This window comes from Podarcis muralis, chromosome 2, assembly GCF_964188315.1.
Source record: "Podarcis muralis chromosome 2, rPodMur119.hap1.1, whole genome shotgun sequence".
In the NCBI taxonomy this organism is placed as follows: Eukaryota; Metazoa; Chordata; class Lepidosauria; order Squamata; family Lacertidae; genus Podarcis; species Podarcis muralis.
The window spans coordinates 94,221,475-94,234,835 of NC_135656.1; the positions used below are offsets into that span (position 1 = coordinate 94,221,475).

General features: G+C 42.4%; 1 long non-coding RNA gene across 1 annotated transcript in view; it reads right to left on the reverse strand.

Moving 5' to 3' along the window:
• Window positions 1–646: 646 nt before the first annotated feature.
• LOC144326723 (uncharacterized) overlaps window positions 647–13,361 on the reverse strand; it is a 41,384-nt gene continuing 28,669 nt past the window's right edge. The window contains exon 3 of the long non-coding RNA XR_013391700.1: window positions 647–788. This is a non-coding gene — a long non-coding RNA (uncharacterized LOC144326723). The remainder of the gene's footprint in view (window positions 789–13,361) is intronic.

Sequence of the window (13,361 nt, forward strand, 5' to 3'; positions counted from 1 at the left end):
AGTAGACACACCCATTCTTTGTTTCTGCTGGCATTTATCTGGTCCAGAATCTGCTTTTTCTGCAGGAGGAAAGCAACTTTACCAACTACTCCTTCTGTGTCAGAAAACCCCCACATGTGAGCTAGAATAGGAACCTTTAGCTCTGTATGTAGCTGCAATGAATCATCACAACTGCAGTTTGGAGTATCTTCCAGGGCAATGAAGGATTTTCATGCTCTGAACTTGCCCTGCCCATTCAGGCTGGTGACAGGGCCCTGCTAGACAGAACAGACTATAAAAGGATTCCCCTGAGACTTCGTTTGAACAAGCAGAATCTTCTGGGCCTTGGTGTGTTTTTGGTGCCTTCGGCTCTGATTCTTGGCTTCATTCATCAGGTTTTGACCTCATTGGCACCACTTCCGCCTTGCAGTTCCTGGCTCTCAGAAAACCAAGGAGCCGAGCTAGCTCTACAATTCGAGAGATTGTGCTTATGAACAGTCATGTCTACAAAGTATACACAAAAATATCAGGTGTTATAACAATAATTGAACAACAAACGAACAACACCAGAACTGGCTTATGAATATAAAGAACAATTTTACTGGAATACGTAAATATATACCTTCATAAACCAACTAGACAATGAGCAAACTAAAGTGACTCAAGTGGTCGTTAGCTGGAAGCGCAAAGCCAAATGACCAATTGAAGCCAAATAGATGAGACCTGTTCTTCAGATATTATCCAGGTTTCGCAGCAATCTTCATCAGTCCATGATGCTAATCACTCAACGAACCATGATTAGGGACATCCTAAGGAAAAATGGGACATTCCAGGATCAAATCAGAAACCAGGATGGCTTCGCTAAATCAGGGACGTCCCTGGAAAATAGGGACACTTGGAGGGTCTGTCTTCCTCGTGTTCCAGCCTCCTTAATTACTATTTTTAGAAGCATACTTGGGAGGGGTATAATTTAGCTAAAATTGGAAGGAGTCAGTGGATGGGGCTTGTGGATGTCATTCAGGGGCCCCCATAATTTCTGGTTCCCTATCCTTCTCATGCCAAGCAAATATATCATGATAGTTGAATCTTAAGAATATATTTTCAGGGACTGATGCCTGAAAAGTAACTGATTAGATTTCAAGTTCTTACTGTTTGGAGGGGTTTTTTTAACTGCTTTGAAATTAAACAACATTAAATTGGATGTTTTTTGCTTTTCTTTTGCTCATCATAATGATGGAAGTTATTTAATTAAAGCAATTTCAAGTTGGCACACTATACTTCTCAGGCCCAGGAAGATAGCTGCTTGCACATATATGGCAAAAGAATGGAATATGTCTCACATAGATACTAGTTGCATTGTCAAGGAAGCAATTTCGCCAGAACACCTCTGCCCCTCTGACAATCTGGAAAAAGTATCATTGCTCAGGAGTGAAATGATGGCATTTTGTCTCTAATGTGTAATGCAGCCAAACCAGTTGTTAACTAATCTTCTAGCCATGTGTATGTGGTCCTTCTTTAGCAGGCCAATGACCATTTCTCCTCTGTTCTAATTTAATTTCAATACCTTAGTGACAAAAAAATAAATGTCCTACCACTTCTGGAATAAGCATTTTCGTGTATATCACTCTCTAAATGGGGAAAACAGCAGCAGTACAGAGGTTCAGGAAACTTTAGCAAACAGTAAAGCCTGTCAGTAGTGTATAATGTTACATGGAACTTTTAGCTTTCCACCATAGACTGATCTAATACCAGTCTACGACTGTCAGGGGCTCAGGGGCTGAGCCAAAGGGGAAAGAGGAGTTGGAGAGCGAAGGGGAGGAATCTGAGGGGAGCTTAGGAGGGTATGACAGTGACCCGAGAGATTCCATGAGTCTCTCCAGCGAATCAGAAGATTCTCAGAAAGAGGCGCCCAGGGTCAGGGCAAGGGGGGCCAGCGGTGAGTCCCCAAGCGGCAGCTGGAGATCAGGGCCAGCTTCCCTGCCAGAGCGTAGCGGGGGGGAAGAAACCCACAGATCAGAACCGGCGTCCACTCTAGCAGGGAGAGAGAGAGAGACAGAGCTGACCACGCCTCCGTCGGAGAGTGGAGGGGCGGAGCAGAGGTCATTTCCAGCCAGCCCCTCCGAAGGAGGAAGCAGTGACAGGAGCAGTGTAGCCATTAGGAGGAAAGTGGCTGGCTGGGCGCGCGCGCCAAGTTCAAATGTGCAGGCGCGCGGGTCAGCAGAAAATCCGGATTGGGAGCCAGGTCCCAAAGCCCGCCGGAGACAGGGGGAGGAGTCAGAGGAATCCGCCTCCGAAGAGTCCAGGAGGGGTGGAACCCCAGGGGGCAGGAGGACCCAGAGGAGAAAAGAGCAGAGGAAGAGGTGGAGCAAAGCTAGGGTGTTAAACTGGTGTAGGGGAGGGGAAGAGTCAGACGGAGCTTCGACGGTCTAGAGTTACAGACGTAGGGGTGCGCGCCACGGATGTAAAACCAACAATGAACTTCAATAAAGACTTCTGTATATAAAGAGACACTGGCGTTGGTCCTTTGTGAGCTGGGACCTGAGGCACCCCTGACAACGACAATCTGAAAGGAATCCTATCATTTTTAGCACGTGAAAAAGCATGCCAGTGATCTTCGGTAATCTCCAAAATCTTGTGCCGATTTTTCATGCTCGAGCCATACATTCTTGAGGTGGCTAGTGTTGGCAAAGACACTCTACCCAAAAAAAGATGTCTCCATGAAGAGTCTCCATGACAGCACTGGAGCATCATGTTTCTGGCAAGGAGAGACTACACACAATTAGAAGGATAAACATAAAAAGTGTCTATTGCCCTCCCATCTGAACCACTTGGTGTCATTTTCCAGCAGCTAACATTTTACTGGGTAATGTGTAAACCTGCCCTAAAAGTAATGGCATCAGGAGTTTGAGAAAACAGGCCTCTCTTAATGATGTGGGATTGCTATGATCAATACCTGGGATTTGATCCCTCCACCATGTTATAATATCTATTTCAAAGTAGCCTTTGGAGGGGGGGCTTTATGAACAGCATTGGAACAGAGGTGCTGAGGAAGCATACTTAACTCACTTTTTCTTATCTAAATCAGCTTTCCACTAGCCTTTCCTTCTCCTGCAGATATCCCACAAAGCAGTGGAGGTTTAGGATCATGTTTTCCTTCTCCTTGAACATGGGTAGGCAAACTAAGGCCCATAGCTGGATCCGGCCCAATCGCCTTCTAAATCTGGCCTGCTAAACCGCCACTGCTTTTTGGGATATCTGCAGGAGAAGGAAAGGCTAAGGCATGGTAGGCAAACTAAGGCCCGGGGTCCGGATCTGGCCCAATCGCCTTCTAAATCCAGCCTGCGGACGCTCCGGGAATCAGCATGTTTTTACATGAGTAGAATGTGTCCTTTTATTTAAAATGCATCTATGGGTTATTTGTGGGACCTGCCTGGTGTTTTTACATGAGTAGAATATGTGCTTTTATTTAAAATGCATCTTTGTGGGGCATAGGAATTCATTCATTCCCCCCCAAAAAAAAAATAGTCTGGCCTCCCACCAGGTCTGAGGGACAGTGGATCGGCCCCCTGCTGAAAAAGTTTGCTGACCCCTGTCCTAGAAGTCCTACTTTCCCAGGCTGATGAGCCCCTTCACTTCCCTCTTCCCTCTGCCCTTCACTTCCCTCTACAGCAAGTGCAGAAACCACCTCCTTAACCAATGGACCCACTATTTCTCTCATCTGCTCAATCTGCTGGAGCCTGCTTTTGCCTGCGGGGGAACTCCCTAACTCACTCAGGGTTTGAGACCCATTGGCTATCCTCATCTGATTTAGTTGGGGCGTGGCCACTGCCGCATGCTGACAGCTTCTAGGAGTCACAGGTGAGAGCTGGGTGCCGGGGGGGGGGGCGAAAAAGGTACTACCCCTCCCCTAACATCCCATACACCACTGCATAGTTCTGTGAGCATACGCTACACACAATAATTCTGGGGCTTTATTTTCCTGTTTTGTATCCTGCAGTTTTCTACCTTTATTTATTTTTCCTTCTTCTTAACCAAAAAAAAAAAAAAAAAAGGAAATGAAGGATAGCACAGAGAGAGGGGGACATCAAATACAAATCTTCTAAAATTAGCCACGTCTTTGTTACTGCTAATTAGCGAGAATGAAAGTGTATAAAGATAAGAAAGTCTTTTTGCTAAGCACTTGTGCTGGCCTTGCGTTTTAAAAGAAATGCTTAGTTGTAAGAAATCTTCTCATACATTAGAATAAATGTTTCCAGTTACTTAAAAACTCTTTTCTCTCGTGATTAATTGAAATGGACAGTGCCAAAGGTTTCTTCTTTGAAGTTAGAGATACGGGCGGCTTTATCTACATCAGATAATAAAGCACAGAGGGCCAGCCCCTAATTTGGAAAGAGATACTAGACGGGATCTATAGACAAGCTATGCTTTTTTTTATTGAAGGAGAACAATTAACAGCAGTCAGGATTTGTCATTTTCCCTCTCTGCTTTGCAGGTTTCCCTTTGAAGATACCAGGACCAAAACTATCTAGATACACCTGTTATTTTTACAAAGGTGCCCGTCTCCCAAGGCAACCCTCAGGGAATATTCCAGGCTGCGTCTGAGGTAATCTTGCTGCCCCCATGAGTTAGGAAAACAAAGGAGATTTGAGAGAAAAGGGAGAACAGTTCACGGAAGCCACCCACACATATATTTGCTAATGGGCCACTGTATTGCTTTCAACAAGGGAACACTGTTGCTTTTCTCCATCCATCTGGAAATCTATGGGAATTGAACTCACTTTCAGCAACAAGTGATGTGCCTAGGAATTGTTTGATCTGCTGACTGAACCCATCCATGTATGATGGATCAACTTCCTAACTCTCCCAAGTCACGATCAAAATCATGCTCCAGCTTTCAACAGCTGCTAACGCAAAGCAGGTGGAAATCAACGGAATAAAACACACCGGGCATCATGCCATTCAAAAAAAAAAAGGGAAAGTGATCAAAGGGCAAAATGAAACTATTTGAAAAGATTTTCCACATCTCACGACAGAGACGATGGAAAAATTGCTTCGTCCATTTTCTTTTGGAATATGTATCCATAAATACTTCCACGTTTGCTTTTGAAGAGAGTTGAAGTTTGAAAAAGGGTGAGAAATGGTTGTTATGAGTAGAGTGTGGATGGGAATCCTAATCTCATAAAAATTTATGGAAGCTTCAGCACATATTTCTATGGCTGTGAACTATAACCTTCATTTGGACTGTGGTAGAACTTCACTCAATGAATGTAAAAAATGAAACTGCACAATTCAATCAAGAATGACTCTTTTTTTTTTTATAAAAAAAAAAAAAACTTGGCACATTTTTATGACATGTCGATTGGTTCCAATGAAGTTTTCAAAGTTTTGGGAGATTTTTTTAGATTTTTAGAAATAGTGTGGGAGGGGTGTGTGTGTGTGTGTGTGTGTGTGTGTGTGTAAAATAATTGAAGTAACTCTGCATAAAAGTAAACAAGAACTTTGGACTGCCCACTAGATTATTATTCTAGACACTATTAAAGCAACAGTTTATATAATGCAGTGTGTTTTTTTAAGGAAATGTTTTAATGGCTACAAGATTGCTAATGATAGCTGCCCCTGGAAAATAGTGGTCCTCTATTTGTTACATCATGACTTTGAAAACTTAAAAATCTCATGGGAATTAAGATGCTTAGTTTAGTTGTCTGCCTCCACATATTACAGCCAAACCCTCTGGAATATTTCAGTATCACGTTTTTGAATGAACATAAAACAGCATGTAATGTGGAACTTCATATCTTGTTCTTTGCATGAATTCTCAACACTAGAATCTTAATTATGAAAAATACATTATCTAGTCTGGGAAGGGAACTCATTTCCAATTTACAAATCCGAACACTTTAAGAAGAAATAGAAAGCAATGAGTGGGGGGGGCAGGGGGACTTGGCTGTTATTTTTTTAAGCATAAATTAATACATCATGTAACTCTGGATTCTTCTCCAGAGTGGGTTTAAAATGCAGTATTTCTATCCTTTAATTTCTCTTCCACCGCCAACAAACTCTCCCCCTACAGCCCTAGATTTTGCAAACTGATTAGTCTTTTCATTGCTGGACATTTTCATGGGAGAGGGACTTTTAAGCTGTTGCCCTCGTGTCTATGGAATGCTCTACCCAGTGAGACCTGTTTGACACGGATAATGGGTTAAAACTTGCCTCTGCACTCAGGCATTTGGTGGCATGTGATGGTCTGTTTTTACAGATCATTAGTTTTTTTATTTACCTTTAGTTAATTGCATATCCTGCTGGTTTTGATTTTGCTCATTTTTAAGCAGGGTGTTTTTAGTATGACATGGATTCATTGTGGTGTATGTTTTGGTTTTAAATTCTGTACATTTATCAGGTTTACATTTCTTTCATATCTTTTACATTTCTGTAAGTTGCCGTGGGTTGTTTTGACGAAGGTGACTAAGACATTTAACAACAAAAACTTAATTTTGGCATTTTGAGGTGGAGAAATCAGTAGCTGTTACATTCATGATGTTCCAGGCTTCATTTTAAACCTTCGCAGAATTAAGGGTGGTAGGGAGCAACCCAATAGCAAGATCCACCAGGATGAGCAGGTTAGGAACCAGTGGATCTTCAGCTGAGCCAAAAGGATCTTGGCACAACTGGGCTACACTGCCTTCATTCCCTCAACCCATGCTCAGCTGGAGATATGCCAGAGTATCTCCTCCATACTGGTTCAGTTAGGGCCCAGGTGACTGAGCTGACCCTGGTGGCTCTTAAGTCAGTGTGAGCCCTGGAGGAAAGAGCATTCCAGGGGTGTGGCAAAGAAGCAAGAGTCAGACTGGACTCCAAGATCATTCAGCTCAGTCACATGAGAGGGCAACCCAACATACGTTAAGCCAGTAGAAAAGATGAAGTAACGCAAATACTATTTTAAAGGCTGGTTTTCAGTGAGCAGTAGCCCTGCTGTTTAATGGAGCTTGGATCTGGCATAACTTTACTTGCACAACCTTGCTTTATGCCAGTTTATTGTGTGTAGGATCAGCTAAGTCCTACTTAGAATAGTTAGTCATGTCTGTTGACTTAAACTGGGTCTTCTTCTTCTTCTTCTTCTTCGATCACTCGTAGCTGAGTAAGATTGTCTTCCATAAACACAGTTTTAACAATGAGTCTGTAAGTGACTGTGGAGGCCAATTCTGGATCCACACGTCCACAGGATCCAATGTCCACAGTGGGGACATTGGTTTCCGGGCGGGAGTTGATCACGGTGTGGATTTGCCAAGCGTGCCTTCCTCTTAGCACGTTTCTCCCTTGCGTCCTGAGTTTGAGTGTCTTCAAAGCCCATGACACCTTCTCATGAGTTCTCCAATTGGAGCACTCGCAGGCAAGTGTTTCCCAAAACTGGATAAGACTAGCACTGATACCACCCTAAGATGCCATTCTTTTACAGTTGAAGGCTGGCACCTACAAATTTCTAAAATAACAATGAGACTTGCAGTAGCCGGAGTACCTTGCAACATGTTTCATTTTTCAATTTCTTCAGCATCATGCCTTGCTTGAAGACACGTTTTTATGAGGTTAGTTATAATTTAATTCTCCTACTGGTTTCAATTATGTTAGCCTGAATTTAGGAGTGTCCATTTAATAAAGGTTAGCGTTTATCAAGCTTGCATGCAGATGGGCTTGAGAGCCAGTGTGGTGTAGTGGTTAAGAGCGATAGACACGTAATCTGGGGAACCGGGTTCGCGTCTCCGCTCCTCCACATGCAGCTGCTGGGTGACCTTGGGCCAGTCACACTTCTCTGAAGTCTCTCAGCCCCACTCACCTCACAGAGTGTTTGTTGTGGGGGAGGAAGGGAAAGGAGAATGTTAGCCGCTTTGAGACTCCTTAAAGGGAGTGAAAGGCGGGATATCTAATCCAAACTCTTCTTCTTCTTCTTCTTCTTACCAAGAGCTCAAATTGCCTTATTCAGGTCCAACAGAGCCTAGTTACCAAAGAGTGTAAAAATTTACTTGCATGAAATAAACCTCATTTGATGTTACATATTGATCCACTGGAAAAGAATGGAAAGATGATTGTGGTGCATTCACTAAAAACATTTCTTCTGTGCACGAGAAGCACCTTTACTCTTTCATACATACACTTCAACAGGTATTTGTCTTACTGCCAAAGAGTATTGCTTACTTTTCCACTGCTCATACATCTTCTTTCCATGCCAGCTTCCCAATATAAATAAACAGAGCAGCAATGAATACCCTGTGCTCTTAATGGACAAGCTATCCAGGTTTCATGGCAGTGCCAAATTGAAGGTAGCTGCTTCTCCTTTTCTTTATAGTGAAGCAGGTAAGGTTTAGGGTGACAAGCTAGCCAGAAATAAATTTGATTCAGGTCCATGCACAGCTTTTGTATCTAATTCAGGTGGTTTTCAAAGCACAATTCTTGTCTCTTCTCTGTACTGTATTATGCAAAATATAACTAATATACTGGGAGTTTTTAAGAATCCACACCATGCTCAGAGGAAGAGTTGTGGCTCAGTTTTGCATGCAAAAGGTCACGTAGGGCCTGGAAAGCCTCTTGTCTGAAACTTGGGAGCTCTCTAAAATTAGACTATATAGGCCAGGTGGACTCCATGTACCCACAAATGGTCTTCTGAAGCCACAACACCACCAATTTTTATTTTCTTGAAGCAACAAAACACCTAAGTATTCTATGAGGCAGTAGTGACCAGTAGTAGAAGAAGTAATGGCAGTGAATCTTCATTTGGACATCTATTTCAGTGACCTGTTCAAACTGAATTTCATCTTTCTTCAAGACTGAGCTGCCAGCTATAATGTTATCACCCAGAAACGAAACCCATTTAGGCCTTTATGTAACATTGACTCCAACAGCTATAACTGTTGGCAGATGTCTGTGAGACACCTGCAGCGCACCAGGCCCACCTTTGGGGTCCCATTTGGAGGAACAGCTGCAAACACATCCACTTCCACATTGCTTACAATAAAGCACTTGACTCGTCCAAAATGTGTATGTTTAGATTAACCATAGTGTAGCCTGGGGCTCTGTTAAAACTAAACATTCAGCTGCTGATGAAGTGCAATTCGGCGTACTTCTTTCATCACACAGAATGCAGAGTGATGGAGAAGATTATCTGGCTGGAACCAATAGAAGCTTAATTGAAACCAAATATCTGAACTTTAGTAGAAACAATTATTATCAGGAAATTGTTGGGGCGAGCATAAGAAATGCTCATGAGTGATGAGACTCACATGCTGAAACTGCTTTCTTCACTTCTACGGAGGATTTCTAGCCATGTTCTGGCTAGGAAATAAGTAATAAAATTTTACAAATGTTAACAAGCTCACTCTGAGAAGAACAAAATTTGAGGAGCCATCAAAATTTGAGGGTGCTACCAGAGACTTAACACAGTTTGCTGTATCTGTTTACAAATATACACGTAGAACGAATTACAGGAATGAGCCCTCTTTCACGAGGTGTGGTGGTGCTTGTACTGTATCTGATAAGATCACCCAACAGGAACAAAAAAAATTCCTTGCAGTAGCACCTTAAAGACCAACTAAGTTAGTTCTTGGTATGAGCTTTCGTGTGCATGCACACTTCTTCAGATACACTTCAGTGTATCTGAAGAAGTGTGCATGCACACGAAAGCTCATACCAAGAACTAACTTAGTTGGTCTTTAAGGTGCTACTGCAAGGAATTTTTTTTGTTTTGACTATGGCAGACCAACACGGCTACCCATCTGTAACTCCAACAGGAACAGTATTTCAAGGATGCTGTAGCCTCAGCCAACTACTACAAATTATAGCTTCCTCTCTGCATCTCTCTGTCCCCACCTAAGGATGTCCAGTATACGGGGCAGAAGGAGACGAGAGACCATTGAAAAAGCAGCAAGTGCCTTTGCTCCATTGCTGGAGTGGAAGACAAAGACACAGGTGGACCTTAAATTCCTCCCTATCACTTCTGGGGCCACATGGGATGCTATTGTTGTGGTATCTAGGCAGCATGTTCAGGAGATGGTTCAAGCCTGAAGGCCAAGATGGGGCATCCCAATACATTATACTGACTGTGCATAGTGGTGGGGCCCATGGGAATGACCCCACTGCTCTCTGTACATACACTGTTTATAGTAGGATTGCCATATGCCTGGAATTTCCCATACATATCCGGAATACTGTAACTGCAAGCAGTATCCGGGGCAGAAATCTGCAAAATGTCCTGGAAAATTGCAAATATAGCTCCTGGTTATAAGACCACTCTCCTCAGTCATGCAATGGGTAAGATGGCAACCTAGGGCAGGGCACACAGACTACCTAGCCCAAGGAAATAGGCAGGATGTGTAAGATTCCTCCTCGGAGTAGGAGGAAATCTATGTTAAGGAATATTTAGCATAGTGGTTGGTTAAGCAATATGCTAAGGCATGTTGTAAGCAGCACATCTTGTATTGTTCCTTAACATCTGAAGGACATTAACTATAGCTGCTTAAATAAAACTTGAAGAGTAGAAAACTTGAAATTACAGTTGAGCTTCACTGGGTGGGTGGAAGAGATGTTCTAAAGCTTCATGAATGCAAAACTTTCTACCACAAGCTCCTGAGAAATAACGGCCTTTGGTTTTCTGCCCCCCCTTCTAAGCCAACAGCTGTTTAAATCACATTTTTGGGCACGGCTGTATTTACTTTATTAGATGCTACATTCTTATCTCACAATGAATCATGTGAAAGCATTATCTAGAGATTTTCTTTTTGGAGGGGTTGGGGTGTGTTTCCCCCCCTTAAATCTCAGCATCAGTTTGTTGTGCTTGGAGTGACAGTGTTGGCAGAGATATTAAAGTTTTGACCTAGACATGTAAGAGAAAGCAGGAAATATCTGGTTTATTTCAGAACTCCACCCATATACAGGATTAAAACACACACACACACACACACACACACACACACACACACACCCCATCTAGGAAATTAATGTAGAACTCTCAGACAGCTGGAAATAGAATGACACAGGACAGTATCACAGAATTCTGTCAAGGTACAACTTCTGTGATTTATAGAAATGTGTCAGCTTCATCTTTCCTCCAGCTTCAGTGTGTTGCTTTTGGCTTCATTTAGGCAAAGAGAAGTTATGCAGCAGAACACAAACCCCAAGAATACAACCTGGCTGGTTTTCTGTTTTAGTCTATGTTATGATGTTTTCCTAGAAGTCTGCTACCACATTCAGTGAGAGCCAAGGTGGTGTAGTGGTCAGAATGTCAGTCCAGAACCAGGACAGCTGGGTTCAAATCCCTCCTGAGCCCCAATGTTCACAGGATAACCTTGGGCCCAGTTATTAGAACACAAGGACATTAAGAAGAGCCTGTTGGATCAGGCCAATGGCTCATGTAGTCCAACATCCTGTTCTCACACTGCCCAACCACATGCCTGTGGGAAACAGGGAAGCTGGATTTGAGCACAAGAGCAGTCTCCTCTCCTTTGGTTTCCAGCAACTGGTATTCATAAACATTGCTGCCTCCAACTGTGGAGACAGAGCATAGACATCATGGCTAGTCACACACCCTAAACCTAATCTACTTAACAAGTTTGTTGTAATGATAAAATGGATGAGGAGGGGAGAACAATGGACTCCTTGAAGGAAGGGTGGGATAAAAATGTAAATAAGGATGCTGCGTACTGGCTATTGAGTCACACACTTCCATGAATGGTCTATTAACTTTTCTCCCCAAGCACAGGTTGAATTTGTGTGCGGTGAATCAGTCAACTGAATCGTTCATCATGAGCATTGAGAAGTTTAGTGACCAAAATCTAGGTTGGCCATTTTTTAAAGCAGAAGAAAAAGAACAAAAAACACTGAAATGGTCCTTTTTCTTGCCAGACTGGTCTTTGAAGGAATCATTTCATGGGAGGTGTTCTTCAACAAGTACGTGTTTCTTCAGAAAGAGGGCAAGTCAAATACAAAGGGAGATGAGAATTGTAGGGTGACAGTATTTTTGCATAAGAGATTTTCAAGCAAGTACTAAAATACTGAAGATGTAAATTTTTGACTAGGTGTGGATTTGGAGCAGAGAAATGGCTAGTGAACCAGCAATTTTTCAAGAAAGAGGAATGTTCAGAGATATAAACAACGTTTTCTAAAGGCTCCAAGATTCCCCTATACTTGCATTAACTAAATCTTAGCCACAGGTGTTAAAGATCATAACTCACATTTTGCAGAACAGAAAATTTGGTGGAGCTAAGCCAAGGTCAGAAGAAAGAGCCTCAGCGTATTTGGAACTCAAGCAAGGATGTCTTTGGGCCTGAAGGCAGCATCATATCAGTGCTAGGATAGAGAGAATTTGATTGCAGTCTTCCCACCAGTTTGGGTTCATACTTCCACCTTCACTTTATCATTCCCAGACATGCAGTTCTGATATTATAATTGTTATTCACACCTGGGCACCACATATTTCTGTTGCCACTTCCTCTGTATATCCAGTCTTTTATATTCTCCCCTGCAGAAGGTGATTAGGCCATGAATCTACAACTCTTTGAAGTTGGTAGTAGATTTATGCACATGCAGAAGGACGGTGTCATTGCCACATTTATCATGTAAGTGCGTTGGAATGGCTATTGAAAGGAAATCTGTTCCATTGTTGATTCCTAATTGTGGTATCTCACTGGGGTAGCTAGCATGGTAAGAGCATAGCCATGCACACAGGAAAACCTCATGTTAACTAATGTCAATCAAGCAAGAAAAGCTAGGGTGTTTACGGCACATTAGTCTACCATTTCATGGTCTCAAACGTCATATTTTCTAACTTAGATCAGTTTAGCTTAGTTACATCTGAAAGCCTTAAGGTAAAAGGATTTATTGACGTGGGTGTGGGTGTCATTGTTCAAACTTTCTGCATTAGTGCGATTATACTGCTTCTGTTACATGGTCACCAAAAAGGAGCTAAAAGACCAACATAAATTCTACTCTGTTCCCTTCAGTTCATGTTCAAAGACTTTAGCATTCGGCACATATGATCTATGTACCAAGGTGATACTCCAACAGAGACAAATTACGTTGAGACATCTGAAAGTCATCATTTCAACGCACATGCACGCATTTTAAAAGGAAACCTACAAGAGGATCAAAAAAGGAGATTACGCCACATCTGTTTGGGTTTAAACTACATTGTCTACCAAGTTCAAAGTTGTTTCCTTTTGTCTTAGGGAAAAAAAAGGAAAGGAACCCTCCTGCCCAGCTGCTTTTTATCTTAAGTTCCTCACTACTATCAAAGAAGTGTTTTCGGTGGTCATTCCATGTTATTTCAAAAACCTGAGCTAGTTAAGGAAAGAAGCTAGTGAGAAAATATGCCTTATTCATCAAAGCTTTGCCCTCTCCAC